The sequence below is a fragment of the Hippopotamus amphibius genome, chromosome 1 (genome assembly GCF_030028045.1).
Source record: "Hippopotamus amphibius kiboko isolate mHipAmp2 chromosome 1, mHipAmp2.hap2, whole genome shotgun sequence".
Lineage (NCBI taxonomy): Eukaryota > Metazoa > Chordata > Mammalia > Artiodactyla > Hippopotamidae > Hippopotamus > Hippopotamus amphibius.
The window spans coordinates 156,249,085-156,259,042 of record NC_080186.1 but is presented as its reverse complement, the minus strand read 5'-3'; the positions used below and the strand labels follow the sequence as shown (position 1 = coordinate 156,259,042).

The 9,958-nt window shown below is 45.8% G+C and overlaps 1 pseudogene; it reads left to right on the top strand.

Annotated features, from left to right (window-relative positions):
- The first annotated feature begins 5,911 nt into the window (after positions 1-5,911).
- On the top strand, positions 5,912-7,210 carry LOC130842362 (interferon regulatory factor 3-like; annotated as a pseudogene).
- The last annotated feature ends 2,748 nt before the right edge of the window (positions 7,211-9,958 follow it).

Below are 9,958 nucleotides of genomic sequence, written 5' to 3'. Positions count from 1 at the left end.
AATCTGTACAATCTCATCAATAAACTCAGCCTTACACTTTTCAAAGGAGGCAGCTCAGGGGGTGGAGGAGGGCATGGATGTAGCTATCAGGCCAGGATTCAAACATAGTTCAAATTAAGCTGACTGGCTGTGTGACCTTGGGGAAATCCCTTAACCTCTCTGAGCCACAGCTGCTTCATCTGTAAAACGGGGTCAAGATTATAACTAACGTTACAGAGTTGCTGTGAGAATTAGGCAGGGTGGTGTAGAGCAAGCCCTCAGAGAAAGGGCACTGTCTGCACTGATGTCCCTGTTGTCACTATTTGTAAGAGATTTGGGGGGGCAACAATGGAAACTGACATAAAAGCAAGATGCTCCCTGGTTTAGAATCACAGCGGCATTCAGGAAACTCACAAAACACCTGTTTCATCCCTAACAACAACGGGAGCCATTGCTAGATTTACCCTGTAAGTTCCTGGTTCTTTTTGAAAAAGCCCTTATTTCCAAGGCCGGAAGTCTCCAGAGCCCACATCTCCTTCAAGTCACAGAACAGTATGGTTGTGCCGAGACAGACAAATCCTCGACAGAAAATGCTTGCTGTCCCCACCCCAGTCAAGGCCAGCAGCCAATTCCCAAGTCTCCTCTCTTCCCCAGAGTTCATCCCGAAGGCACACATGGCTCAGAAAGGGAAGCAATTCTTATCGTTCTTTCTCAGGTTTTCCTGTTTTTTTGAACCCATGGATTTGTGTTTCCATGGTCCAGTCTCCCCAGAGCTGTGGATTACTTTAAGGACATTTCAGAAAGAGAAGTGGTGTGAGAATGAAAGTGTGCAGAATATAGACAAGAACCATGATCCAAAAAAACAAAACACCCTCTCACTCACTCACCGAGTTGTTGCATAAACCCTGATGCAACCCCCACTGTGTGGCAGGCCCTGTGCTAGGGGCTGGATAACATAGAGAAGAGAATGCAGCCCGTGATCTAGAAGTGCACAGTCTAGAAGGGAGGCAGGGATAAATGACCACAGCAGGGGAGAGAGGAGAAGCAGCTGTCGCATCCTCAGGACTGACCTAGTGACTGATGCCTCCTGATGCGATTATTGGTTTCATGTCCCATGGACCAGCCTCAGGAGTAGGTAGCGAATGCCCAGAGGGATATCCCAAAATACCTCCCCACCCCTCAGCTAACTCCACGCCTGAACTCCATCACGAGTCTTCATTTTGGAATAAGACACCATCCCTCGGTTGAACGCCAGTAGCTGCAGGAGCCGTCATCATCAGCCACAGCAAAACCACTTTCCTTAGTTCCCTTAAACAGAACTTTACAGTTTACAAAACATCTTGCACTCATTACCTGGTGGTAGGGCAAGCAGTTTTGTCCCTACTTCACAGAGGAGAAAGGTAAATAATTAGCCTATGGCCTCAGAGCTCAAAGGTAACAGATCTGGGGCCTGAACCAGATCTTCTGACTCCAGGTCTAGGACCCAGCAAAGCCAGCCAGGATCATCACTGTTTCCTAGAACCTAAGGCCTAAGTTATTCTTTCCTCTCAAAAGTAGATACTTTGTGGTTCTGATGGAGAAAATTGACTTAATACCCTACTCTGCATTCTCCAAAAAGTTCCATGGAAAGAGGGGCTGAGAGTTCTCATGTCCTTCAATACTCAGGGCCATGGGCACAGGGAAAGGTCAGGTGGCAGGAAGCAGCTAGGAATAATGACCAGTTCCTGGACGGTTACCCTGTGCCCAGCACTCTGCAGCAGGCTTCAGCTACATCCCCCGCATGTCCCTGTTCCTCCGCTGTTCCCACCTGTGTAACTTCCACCCCCACTATTTGGGGATTTCCCTGCACACAGAGGGAGAACCTTTGGAACAAGTCCTCTGGTGTTCTTCATTAATAACTATTACCCACTCACAAGGCCACGTGGGAATTACCTTGTCATCTCCATGGATGCTGTGGTCTCCATTAAAACACTGCTTTCCTCAAACCCGTGAGACGTAAAATAGACCCCAGGTTCCCTTGTGTTTTCTCTGTACCCCAGGTGCCTTGTGTAAGCCCTTTCCCCAACTCTGTGTTTTGTCACCTCGGCCTCTGAGCTACTGAGTGTCCCCTATCACCTGAGGAGAACAGATCCTTCAGCTTACGGCTCTAACCCCTGCCTTACAGGAGCTGAGCATCACTTCCTGGGGTCAGGCAGGGTCAGACTCCTCACAGGCCATCCACTGTCCCTATGTCCCCATTTCTTTCCCCAGGACCCATGAAAAAGATTCCTCCCTTCTCTTTCAATCCAAAGCCACATAAACAAACTGGAGAAAATGGAGAATTAGGCCCCACAAGCCAACTGAACATTGCTGGATAAGTCTGGAAATGTGATGGATCGTGGCGGGTGGGGATGCAGCCGTTGGTCCCAATCCGAAACTCTTAAAAATCCCCCTGTAGTGACAATGGCTATCACTTATTGAGTCCTCACACACTAAACAATCCTCCCAAAGACTCTTTGGAATAAGTACTACTACTGCTCTCAATTTAGGCAAGAAAATGGAAGTTTAGAAAGTCATTTGTTAAGGTCACACTCTCCAAGCCAGAAAGTGAAGAGATGGGCCCCCATCTATGTGACCCCCAGAACCTAGACTCTTAACCCTGACGTGACACTAAGTCCTCCACCTTGGCTGTGTTTGAAGGCTTTGCAGGTCCAGAGAGCACTTCTTATGGCTCAATTGCTTTGAGAAATAATGCCAACGGAGAGCTTAAGTATTGGGTGGGTAGGTGGGGGAGAAGCTGTTCATTTTGGATCTGTAATTCAGACTGCTCATTAAGTGGCAGAGGCGTCACCATGCCCCTTGTCTTTGGCATCCGCCTTCTAAAATAAAAGAGTCAGGGCCTATGATTTCCTCAGTGGGAAGATCTATCCTTTATGTACTTAAAAACCCTAGGGATGGTGGGTTTTGGTTTTTTGTTTTTTGTTTTTTTTTTACAGGTTACCAAAAGAGATTCTGGCCTATGGAAGGCAACTGTCACTTTCCAGAATTTCCCTAAAATGTGCCCTTAACACCTGGTAGAGAGTCTTGTGCAATAGGAGAATGTTCCAGAAATGTGTTTTCTAGTCCAGACACATCCCAAGGGGGCCAGGCTGATAAAACTGACACCTGGTCAGTCCAGGCCCCTCATTCCTGTGTCTGTGTCACACAGATGTCCTCAGCAGCAAAGGTGGACTCTAACCTCTTAGAATACTAAATTCTTTCTCCTCACTGCTTATATTAGTTCTACTTAAATTCAAAATTAAGCAATTATTTGCAAAGCCAAAATAAGGGTCCTAAAATTAGAATGATAGCCAAGTTGTGGTAACTACAGTATGACCCCTACCCCAAAAAACAAAGGGTGAAGGTAGTTCACATCCATCTGGTGTTGACAGCCTGCCCTGTTGTCAAAGTGTGGCCTGGGACCACCACACCAGAACCGCCTGGGAACTGGTTAGAAATGCGAATTCTCAGCCTCCCCCAAGACTTCAAGAATGGGAGTCCAGCAATCTATTTTAACAAGCTGTCTGGGTGATTGTGACTCTCTAAGATTTGGGAACCCTGCCTCACTTCATTGAGTCCTTACAATAACCGTGGAAGATGTAGGAAGTATTGGGCATCCCATTTTATAGTGAAGAAGCCTAAGTCTCAAAAATATTGAGTCACCTGTCCAAAGTGAGTAGTAATCAGGACTGGAATACAAGGCATTCTGTTCCCCAAGCTTCTGGTTCTCTAAACATGTGTTTCCTTACTGGTGAAAAGTAAGCAGGACAGAGAGTCAGGGAGACAAATGGCTATTTCTATGGAAACCAATTAAAAGTAGCTTCAGTCCAAGGTCAGGAGAGAAATTAACATCTATCGAACATCAGTTGTGTGCCAGTCATTATACACAAACATCTCATTCTATTTAATTGTCACAGAAGCCCAGGCCAGGTGGGTATGCTGAAATCAGACCAGGTAGGGTAAGCAACTTTCCCAGCCTCTCACAGCTAAGTAAGTTGCAGAGTAGAAGCTGAATCCTGCTTAGTCTGCCTCTAAAACCCTCACAGCCTCCCTGGGGCACACTTACACATTCAGCAAATGCATGCGTCCTCATGGCAAAAAGAGCAGAAAGCCAGGGGTGAATGCATAGACAATAGCAAATGAGATCACCCTCCTCCAGGGGTGAAAAACCACCTCGACAGCAATCGTGGGGCTTTCGCAGCATCACCAGTCACCCCAGTCTGCTCCTCCTTCCCCTCCCTTCTCTCTCTCTCAAAAACCACCGACGTTTCCCTTTCACCTGGTGACGCAGGTAAGTCAAGTTCCTACCAAATTAAACATGTTTATTCTCTTCCTATTAATTGAGGATTCATCTGCTTTTCCAGGGAAGCAAGGCCTTTTGTGGGTAATGGTGCCAGAAATCGGGTGAATTGCCAGCTGAAGTCCTAGCAATACTCAGCGAGGATTATCATAATGTTATGAATGCCTTTAACCAGCTCCCCACACAGGATACATACACACCCTCAAAACTGGTTTAGAATTTACCAGCAACCTTCCAAGTCGATGGCTTAACTTGCAGGCAATGTATGACATGTCATGAAATGTCTAAAATCAAGCAGCACAGGAAGGTATAAAACTTAAAGCTACAGTTTCTCACCCATCATTTTGCAGAGGTTTGGTTTTATTTTGTTTTTTAACAGGATGTTTCTTTTCACTTAAAACACACACACACACACACACACAATTTTCCCCTCCTTGGTTCATAGAATCAAGGGAACACAAAATGAAAACTCTGGGTGACATAAATACATAAAACATAAATTGACATAAATATATAAAACAGCCCCCAAATCTCCCCAGCTTAAAACCAGTCATTGGCCTTCAGGGGCTTTAGGGTGAAGCCCCAGCGTCCCAGTCTGCTCTGCCAAGTGCCTGTGATCAGATGGCTGCCCACGCTCGTCCCAAAGCCTGACATCTCCTGCCACGAACTCTGCACTCAAGCTCTACAGAGTACAGGCTGCTCCCAGAAGGTCCCACGTCCTCTCCCGCATCCACGCCTTTGCACCTGCGGGTCTCTCAACACCCACGCCCCCCTCCATTTCTTTACCAGGCTAACTCCTCCTGCTCATGGTTCCAGACTCAGCCCAGGGGCCACCTCTTCAGGCAAGTCTTCCCTACCCTCCACTGGAGTCTCCCAAGGTACCACGTGCTGACCCTCACCGCACCACTTATCACACGCTTTTCTGACAGTCTATTTGGTTTGGTGCCACCTCCAAAGCTGGGAACTCCACGCAAGTATCTCACGGTCATCAGGGCCAGATGCACGGTGAGCATTCAGAACAACTTTGTTGAGTGAAAGAGTGAATGAATGAGTGAATGAATGAAAGATGATCACTTAGATATTCATGTTCCCACAAACTCCAAGCACATCATGAAAATTGAGAGAGATGATCATTCCCTCCCTTAAAACGCTGCTTCCACCCTCATGGACCAATATGGTCCAACATGGCCAGAAGTATCTCAAGGCCCCAGAAACCCTAATCCAAAACAGCATCTAGATGAGCCCATTATCATTATCTAGATGAGCCCAGGGGTATCCACCAAACCCAAGATACAAAGCTAGGCCAAAATCCTGCAACTGGCTCCAGTCTGAAATGGTCTGGAAACTCACTTTGGTTCAGACCTTCCTAGCATAAGGTCAGTGTAAGCATGTTTGTGTATTCATATTTGTTATAAAAGCAATAGATAGAAAAGAAAGCTCGACTGTTCTAAAGCTCCGCTGATGGGAAGGGGGTGAGTGTTTGCAGCTGCAAGCTCGAGAGCTACCTGGAGTCCAAGGGCATGCCTGCGCCCCAGCACAGGGCGTGCACCGAGCCTCTACACTGGACCATGGGAACCCCAAAGCCTCAGATCCCAACCTGGACCTGGGGCAGCCATGGGGCGTGGCCTGCCTGGACCAGAGCTGCATCCCTTTGCATCCTTCTGCATCCCTTTGAAGCTTGGTTTGTGGCAGGATGCCCAGCTGGAGGACTTCCACATCTTCCAGCCTGGGCCAAGGCTAGCGGTCCTACAACCTTGGGAAGGATAAGCCCAACCTGCTGAACCAGATGAGGAATTTCTGGTCTGCCCCGAACCAGAAGGAGGTATTGCATTTGGCCTAGGGTGGAGCATGGACCCCCAGGACCTGCACTAGATCTATGAGTTTGTGGCCTCAGGAGTTGGAGACTTTCCTGAGCTGGATACCTTTTCAGACACCAGTGGCAGATGTGGTACCTCTGATACCCAGGAGGAGTTCCTGAGTGACATGGGCTTGGCTCCATTACCAGATGGGGGCCCTCGAGCCTGGGTGTGGCCCCTGAGCACCCTCCTCAGCTTTTGCTGAACCCCACCTTAGACATCCCTGCTCCCTGCCCAAACTTGGACCTCCACTTGCACTCCCCAAAACCCACTGAGGCAGCTGTTGGTGCCTGAGGAAGACGAATGCCAGGTGTGGAGTGGGAGAGGCTGGAGCTGGGGTGATGGCCCCTTACACACTCTCTCAGTCTCTCTTCACCTTCACATTGCTGCTACCCCTGTTCAGAGTGGGAGTTCGAGCAGACCACTTTCTACCTGGGTACCAAGTCTTCCAGCAGACTTCTGCCCAAGGGGCCTGCTGCTGGTGGGGTCAGAAGCCGGCGACAGGACACTGCCTGGGCAGCCAATAAGACGGGCAGACTCCAGGGTGTGACAGGCTACACGAGCCTGTGTTGAGCTGCCTTGTGGGGGTGGGGGTGGTGAAGGGGGACGCTCGCTAGAGATCCTGGCAGCAGCTCTGGGCCCAGAGGCTGGGACACTGCCACGGGCACTGGGCCATGGGCTACGGCTCCTCCCTGATGGTGGTCACCAGGACGACGGTGAGGTCTCCAAGGGCAGGAAAGGGGACATGTTTCACCTGGGACGTCTTGTGGGAGATTTGATCATCACCATGGAAGGAAGCGGACACTTGCTATCTACACCCTATAGTTCTCTTGCCGGAGCGTCGTGGCCCCAGGACCAGCTGTCTATCAAGAGGCTCCTGATGGTCAAGGTTGTTCCCATGTGTCTCAGCAGCCTGCCAGGTATGGCCCATTTAGGGGGCGCCTCCTCACCGGGGCAGACCTTGGTCCTGCACATTTCCAACGGCCACTTACTCTCCCTCACCTTGAACCAGTACAAGCCTTATCTCCAAGACCTGGTCAAGGACATGGATTTCTAGGTCACTGTGAAGGCCTGAGCCCTTGCTCTTCATGGGTATGGGCCCCTCACCCCTCACCTCAACCAATAAACTTGTTCTTGTGACAGGCCAAAAACCCCTCAAACATAAAGCAACATATAGAGAGCGGAAAACCACACCTGGACATCGGCCCATAATATGATTCTCCAGAGACAGCCATTGCTAAGAGTATTTTAGAGGCTCACATGCTGTGAGCCCTCAAGACAAATCCAGTTTACAGATGACCACGTACACTATTTTTTTAAATATTTCTATTAGTTGCCACAAAATAAAAATCCAAAGGTTCATGTAACTGAGATATTTTTATGGAGAGTTGAAGGTGGCAGAGAAAGAAATAGACTGTCACAAAGCAGCATGAAAATACCATGATTTCCAGCTTTTCTAGGGAAATCCAGAGATCCACCACCCCATTAGCAATGATTATCTGAAGCAGAGTGGTGCCACTTGCTTTCACATAGGGTATGCTCTCAAGGTTGTCGCAGTCCCTACCTGACCCAGGTATAAAACCAGTCTTGCCCCCATATGCATTTGAGTTTGCAATCACTGATGTCTATCCTTACAAAACCCTTCTGTCATATGAGAATTAGGAGCATGGCCTACAATGTTCTCTTTTTTATCATATCCATGTCAATACATACAACTCTACCTATGTATTCCTCTGTATGACCACATTATGGTATATATAACCAATCCCTTCCTGATGGATATTTAGGTTAACTCTGTTTATCTTTAATTACAAACAAGATAACAGTTAAAACCCTTGTATGTATCTTTGTATATTTGGGCATGTCTCTTGAATAAACTTCTAAATGTGAAATTACCGAGTAAAAAGGAACACATATTTAAAATTTCAATAGATAATGCCAAAATACTGAAGTTGGTTTAGAATCCAAGCTATTTTTTGCCTCAAGCAAGAAGCAAGGAGTGGTTGAGTTTAGAGACACGCACCAGGGATGAACTGTCCAACTCACAGACATAGAGAACAGATTTGTGGTTGCCAAGCAGGAGGGGCTTGGGGAGGGATGGATTGGGAGTTTGGGATTAGCAGATGCACACTATTATATATAGAATGGATAAACAACAAGGTCCTACTGTATAGCACAGGGAACTATATTCAATATCCTGTGATAAACCATAATGGAAAAGAATATGAAAAAGAATGTATATATGTATAACTGAATCACTTTGTTGTACAGCTGAAATTAACACAACATTGTAAATCAACTATACTTTAATAAAAAAATTTTTTTAAAGAGAGGAACTGTCCAGCATGTGAGCCCTCTTCTGCAATAACCATACTCCTATATGTCTGATCTACCCATAGATGATTTCCACAAAGATAATATTGCAAATGGAAAAGACAGATGCAGCAGGACAAATATATTTTAAAGTTCTAGCTGAGAAGTTATTTCACAGTCATAAATTGGGCATGAAAACAAAATGAGATAATAATTTTGGTTATATTTATGGAATTCTCCATTTGTGTTAAAAACCAAAGAAATTTTTATCCAAATATATTGTCTAATCATTAGTTTCTTGGCACTTCTCATTGTTTCATCTAAAAAAATACTCCCTATGCTTTCTCCCTTTATGTTTTGGGCTTATTTCCATTTCTTCTCCTTGTAGATTAACCCAATGTTACTGTGTGACGCCTGCTTATGTTTCCAAGGTTTGGGTTCTACTGAGTGGAACTAAAAATAAAAATCTGGGATTAAAATTGCAATAAGGAATTGACTAAAACAGACTCTTTTTTTTTTATATATATATGATAAATGAAGCAAATGGGATGACTTGAAGGTTAAGAGTAGAGATTGCCTGGGCGTAAGTCCTGACATCCCCTAAGCACTAGCTAGGGCAAAACATAACTTCTTTATCTCCTCATCTATTAAGATTGGGGTAATAATAGGGTTATAGTTCTTTGCATAGAATCTGGCACAAAATAATGTTCATTGTTATTGTTTATTCTAACATAATAGCATACTCCCACCCCCTCTTAAAATCTGTAAGATGCCTACAATGCTCAAGACCTCATACACCTCTGGGCAGCTACTCTGTGAGCTGACAATCATGTCATGGCCAAATCGGAATACATAACTCCTTCAGGAAGAGAAGAAGCCAGGAGCTGGTCTCAGTTTTAAACTGTACTTTACATGCAACACGATAAGTAACAAGAGGCCTGTTAAGAGGATAATGGCTAACCTTTACTTAGCACTTACTCTGTGTCAGACTCTTCGAAGCATTTTATAAAGCATCTTCTCAGTGTGTGCTTACAGTGACCCTATGCAGTGCATGCTATTATTATCACCCCAGTCTTGCAGATGAGGAAACCAAGTACAGAGTGTTTAATTAACTTGCTCTAAGTCATCCTCTTACTTAATAAGATGGCATTAGTCAGAAAGAGAAAAACATATCAGATAATATCACTTGTATGTGGAATCTAGAAAAATGGTATAGATGAACTTATTTGCAAAGCAAAAATGGAGACAGAGATGTAGAGAACAAACGTATGGATACCAAGGGGTGGAAGGGGGGGTGGTGGGATGAGATTGGGATTAACATCTATATGCTACTATGTATAAAACTGATAACTACTGAGAACCTACTGTATCGCACAAGGAACTCTACTCAATGCTCTGTGGTGACCTAAACAGGAAGGAAATTCAAAAAAGAGGGGATATATGTATACATATAGCTGATTCACTTTGCTGTACAGTGGAAACTAACACAACA